Below are 5,853 nucleotides of genomic sequence, written 5' to 3' on the forward strand. Positions count from 1 at the left end.
GGGCGTGAAACGATCAGGATACCCAATTCCATGTAGCGTCCTGTTTTCCTTGCCGAGCGCTCCTACAGTTTTGTCTTGGCAAATGTTTCTTTGGTTTACACAGTTTGGCTTAGTTTCAAATCGGTTTTATATTTCGTACTCCCTCCGTCCCGAAATACTTGTCGGAGAAATGAATAAAAGTGAATGTATCTATAACTAAAATACGTCAAGATTTATCCATTTCTCCGACAAGTATTTTGGGACGGAGGGAGTACATAATATAAATTTTCAGATTTAAATGTGAAAAATAATAATACTTCAGCAAATATCCTTTATTCTTTTTAGAACTACATGAACATTTCTTTAAAAAAATATGAGTACTTTAAAAATATTAATATTTAAAATATATGAATATTTAAAAGGGTACCAGAACTTTCACATAAAAATGCATGCACACTTTTGTAAAAATATGTTCAGCGTGCATTTCAAAATGCTTATCATGTACTACGAAAATGTCCACCATGTTTAAAACAATGTTCACCATGTTTTAATGAATCTTGGTAGGCTTAAAAGCATGTTCATGGTGTACCAAAAAATTCCGACGAGTTTAAAAAAATGTTCACCATGTATTAGAAAATATTCACCAGGATTAAATAAATGCTCATCATGTCGTAAAAAAAATGCTCAGCGTGTATTGTCCATCGTCTACAAAATATGCCCAGTGCGTTGATTTCAGAGGACCAAGTGGTCCGTCCCCGGCGTCGGCGATGATTGAATCCTTCCACGAGCCACTAAGCAGCCGGTCACTTTTCTTGTTCTCTCTTAGGGTGTTTTTCATAAGATTTAGTAGCTTGTTTGCTATTTTCAGTCTATTTGGGGATCCTGATTGTATGTGTACTAATGCTCTTCACATTTATTAATGCAGTGTCGGGTCCTTTTTGGACCCTTTTCTTGTCAAAAAATAGATAATAAGTCGCCGAGCAGCAGCACCCGACATGTGCATCAGCAGGCAGGGCCCAACGCCCTTTGCTCGCTGGTACAACCCGCATTGATAATTGTTGGTGGGGCCTACTCCATTATTGCTCGCTCAGGCCATGTGAACTGACGTGTGTGGGCAACTGGACATGCAACCCTAATTATTAGGATCACTGTTATTTTTCCTCAAGAAAAAGGATCACTGTTATTTTTTTTTATTATGCAAACTGTTTATGTTCAGTTTGGTTTGATTCAGACACTGGTAGAAAAAGGGACTATTGTCCCGGTTGGTAAGGGCCTTTAGTCCCGGTTCACTAGGAGATGCGCGGAACATGCTACTATAGTACTTACTTTCGGGTGTCTAAATTCCAGCTTCTTCGGCAGTCCCGGAGCTTTTTTGGTGAATTTTCTCCAAACCCTGTCATACAAAGAAAACAATTACTTGATATCAGAAATGAACAAAGTTGCTGATATGGTGGATAATGATCGATTTAACTTAGTTCTCGAGCATTTGAGTCATGTCCGCATACTCCTTGGGATCTTTTCGTCTCGAGTCTAAGACAGTTACTACTTCCTGCTCAAGCTTAATCTCTAGGAGAATATAATGGAACCTGCACACGCATGCATAACTCATCAATTACATTACTATAACCTGGACTAATAAGGGAAACCGAATATGCCACAAGACAGTAACACTCACTTGAAGTTGTAAGGAAAGAGTATTATATCTTTGTGTTCATTTATTACCAACGATCGTAGCAAGTTGGCCTCGGTATCTTCGGCATGATATTTAACCTCAGTTGCATCTATGAGATATGTGTTAATGAACCCAATATCACCCACTTATCTTTTCTTCAATTCGGCGATCTTCAATCTGCATAATATAGTGAGGATAATTATAAATACATGCAATGAAAGAGCTGAGCTATATAGAGAGACTTAATGACAGAAGTAGTACTACTTACAGACAGTAGCAGGTGACCGTTGCTTTATGAGGGCCAATTGATTGAAAAACTGAAAGAACTCCTCAAATGGAACAGGAAACAGTTCAATTCCAACGAGGTCATGCTCCTTTTTAACTCTCACATACAAAGTACTCCTCCCCCAGACTCTCTGCAGGTTTTCATGTACCAATCATGCAATCTTCGCATCATCGTTGATAGAGATCTTTCATCTATGACGAGAGGCTTCCCGTACTCGTATCTTTGTATCTGCACCTCCAAGAAATCATAATGTACATCGTCGGACAGGTAATCTCCAAGATTGCTATAACCGGGCACCATCCTCGGATCGACGATGTCGCTAGCAGGCACCTTGAGCGGGGGGCACGATTGCTTCGCTTGTTCGCCGAGATGGGTATTTTGTTTCCCAGCTCGTCGTTCTTTCATCCTTTGATCACTGATAGTACTTCCCGACCGCTCCGCTTCGGCAAATGCCTTTCCAATAATGCGCTCATAGTTGCCTTTCGACGGAGACTTGGGTGGTTTTGTCAGGACAGCCAGAGTGCGCTTCGCTTTCACCGGATCTACCTTCTCCTCCGGAGGTGGATGTCTCTGTGCTTTCAACCCTTGAAACCAGGCCTTCACTTCGGTTCGCGCGATCTTCGCGTTCTCCTCCGGGGTCATCTCGTATGGTAACTTCTCTGGAGTCTTCAGAGAAGGACCGAATCTGTATGTCCTCCCGCCTTTGGCTGTACTGCTAGACGCCGGCACAGCAGACGGAGCGGATGTCTTCTTTCCTTGCTTACGAGGAGGAGCAAAAGGACTACGACGCGCCGGAGCAGCCGGAGCGGCGGCGGGTCTCTTCCGCCCTTGCTGACGAGGCGGAGAAGGATGAGGCTGGCTGCTCGGGCGCGTCGGCGCAGGCGGAGAAGGAGGCGGAGTGCCGCCACACGCCGGAGAACGAGCCGATCGAGTGCCCTGATCGTCACTCGCCGGAGGAGGAGGCGGTGGAGGAGGTGGAGTGCCCTGACTAGCCGGAGGAGGAGGAGGAGGCGGAGGCGTCCAGTTCGGAAGGTTGATGAGATCCTTCCGCCATAGGCATGGAGTCTTCAGAGCAGAACCCAGCCGAGTCTCCCCTTCACCGGTAGGGTGGTCAAGCCGGAGGTCCTCAAATCCCTCCGTTATTTCATCCACCGTCACCCTAGCATATCCTTCAGGAATCGGCCGGCAGTGAAAAGTTGCGCCGGGTTCAGTAGGATAAACAGAGCCAACAGCCGCCTTGACCTTCAAATTCATCCATTGCGTCATAAGGTGGCAATTTTGAGACTCCGTGATAGCATCCACGGGATAGCTGGCAGGAGCCGTCAAGGCATGCTCCGGCTCAAGCAGCTCGGTGGAAGCCACGCTGCTTCTCCGCTGAGATGGCGGGGTAGCTTCGGGGGAAGCTTCGGCAGGTCGTTTGCTGCGATTTGCTTCTCATTCCTCTATCGCTTGTACCCTTGCATGCAGCGCCTGCAGTTCGGTCTGCTGCACTTTCTTCCTCCTCTCCTGGCATTTGTAACCGCCTGCGTCCGGAAACCCAGCCTTCCACGAAACGGAGCCTGGCGTGCCTCGTGTCCGTCCAGGGTGCTCAGGATTCCCGAGGGCCATTGTGAGCTCGTCGTTCTCTCTGTCTGGAACGAACGTCCCTTGCTGCGCTGCTTCGATATATTGCTGAAGCCTTTTGAATGGTATGTCCAATTGATCGTCCGTCCAAATGCACTTCCCTGATACAGGGTCCAAGGTTCCGCCAGCCCCGAAGAACCAAGTCCGGCAATGGTCTGGCCAGTTCATTGTCTCTGGTTCGATCCCTTTATCAAGCAGATCATTCTCAGCCTTGGCCCACTTAGGCCGGGCTACGAGGTAGCCACCTGACCCCGTGCGATGGTGAAGCTTCTTCTTCGCAACATTTTGCTTGTTTGTCGCCGACATCTTTTTACTCTTTTCCGATGTCTTGTGGGCCACAAATGCGCGAGTCATCTCTGATCTTCTCATATTTTCCCTTGAATTCTGGTGTCTCTTTTTTATCGACAAACCTATTCAGGTCTTTCTTCCACCTCCTGAATAGGTCTGCCATCTTCTTAAGAGCAAAAGACTTGATTAATTGCTCTTTAACTGGCTTCTCTGGATCATCCTCTGGCGGTAGGGTGAAATTTGACTTCAGCTCAGTCCAAAGATCATTTTTCTGCATATCATTGACATAAGACACCTCAGGGTCTTCGTTCTTAGGCTTATACCATTGGTGGATGCTGATCGGGATCTTGTCCCTAACCAGAACCCCGCACTGAGCAACAAATGCGTTCTTTATCTGGATAGGTTCAATCGGTTGGCCGTCATGCGTGATTGCTATGATCTCAAACCTTTCATCCGAACTCAACTTTTTCTTCAGGCCTCGTCTCTTTACCGAAGTTGTGCTTGATCCGGAGGGCTAGAAAAAAGAACAAAGACGAGAGTTAATTAATATGTGTACATACCAAAACAACGAATGCATCAATTAGCTAGTCAGCACAGGCTTAACTAATATATATACCTGGCCGGACTCGGTTCGGTCACGGAGCCGTCCTCACGATCTACTTCTTGCACCAGCATTGGGTCACCGGAGCCATCATAATCATAGCCAACTGCTTCTTCACCCTCTCCTTCCAGACCATCGGTGTCGTTGAGAAACATCAACGAGCAGACGACATCACTTCCTTCTGCGATTATGTCCCTCAACAATGCTTCTTGTGCTTCGTCTCGGGGGGTGTCCATAGTTTCTACAAATATTTACAACATGGCAATTATTATTCAAACATGACAGATGGATATATTAGTGGCAAACATAGAACTAGCTAGCTAATCACAATAAGGAATCATATTAATTAGTGCCCTCGATGCTGCTTCTCTAGGGTTTCGGGTGGCCTCGACAACGCTTCAAGGGTTAGGGGTGGCCTCGAGAACGCTTCAAGGAGGGGGTAATATCGACCCCCCCCCCCCCACGTGTTGAAGCTATCGGGAGGGGGTATATCGACAACGACGACATACGTACATGGGAAAATAATATGCTTGTTTTTTCCTTCTTAAAAATACATGACGTAGAATTGCTTGTTTTTTTTAAAATAATGTTCAAATAGAAATTTTAGAAAAAAAGAATGAGACGTTGGCGTCGGCGTTGAACACTACATTTATGTCCCACAAGTGACGTGGGCATCGACGCCCGCGTCACTTGTGGGACGTGGATGTAGCGTCCGACTCCGACGGTCACATGTATCTCACACCGACGATACTTGCTATTTAATTAGGGTTTCCTCTACCGCTCGGCGACCCTCGACGACCCTCGTTCACGATAAAAAAGAGGAAGAAGAAGAAGAAAAAGAGGAGAAGAAAGAATAGAGGAGAAGAACTCCTCTATTCTTTCTTCTCCTCTTTTTTTTGTTTCCTCTTCTTTTTTTATCCTCTTCTTCCTCCCATGTTCGACGACCCTCGACCCCGATAACATTTTTTTCCCCGATAACATTTTTTTCTCCGAGAGAGTTAGTGTTCTCGAGTGAACCGGAGGGGGACATTGGTCATATCGGATTCGTCATATTTTGTACGAATGTTCTATATACATACATCCATCGATATCATTCCATACATACATAGACATCTACATTATATATGAACAAAAAAGTATCAAAATTCATCATACAGACATCTACAGTATATATGAAAAAAAATTATAAACTTTCTCCCCAACTCATACATACATACATATATTTTGCAACGGAGCTATATTTTGCAAAGGAGCAGGGGAAGGAAGGAAGGGGGGAGGATGGGGCGGTAGCTACCTCTCCCGGCGGGATCGGGGAGGAGACGCGGCGTCGGGGGCGACGGCGACGAAGACGGGCTCGGGGTCGGCGAGGGCGAGGGCGATGGCGGGGCGTGATCGGGGGCGGCG

The 5,853-nt window shown here is 46.2% G+C and overlaps 1 pseudogene; it reads left to right on the forward strand.

Moving 5' to 3' along the window:
* The window catches only part of LOC123158828 (putative disease resistance protein RGA1), a 20,422-nt pseudogene that overhangs the window by 904 nt on the left and 13,665 nt on the right, over positions 1–5,853 (forward strand).

This window comes from Triticum aestivum, chromosome 7B (genome assembly GCF_018294505.1).
Source record: "Triticum aestivum cultivar Chinese Spring chromosome 7B, IWGSC CS RefSeq v2.1, whole genome shotgun sequence".
Lineage (NCBI taxonomy): Eukaryota > Viridiplantae > Streptophyta > Magnoliopsida > Poales > Poaceae > Triticum > Triticum aestivum.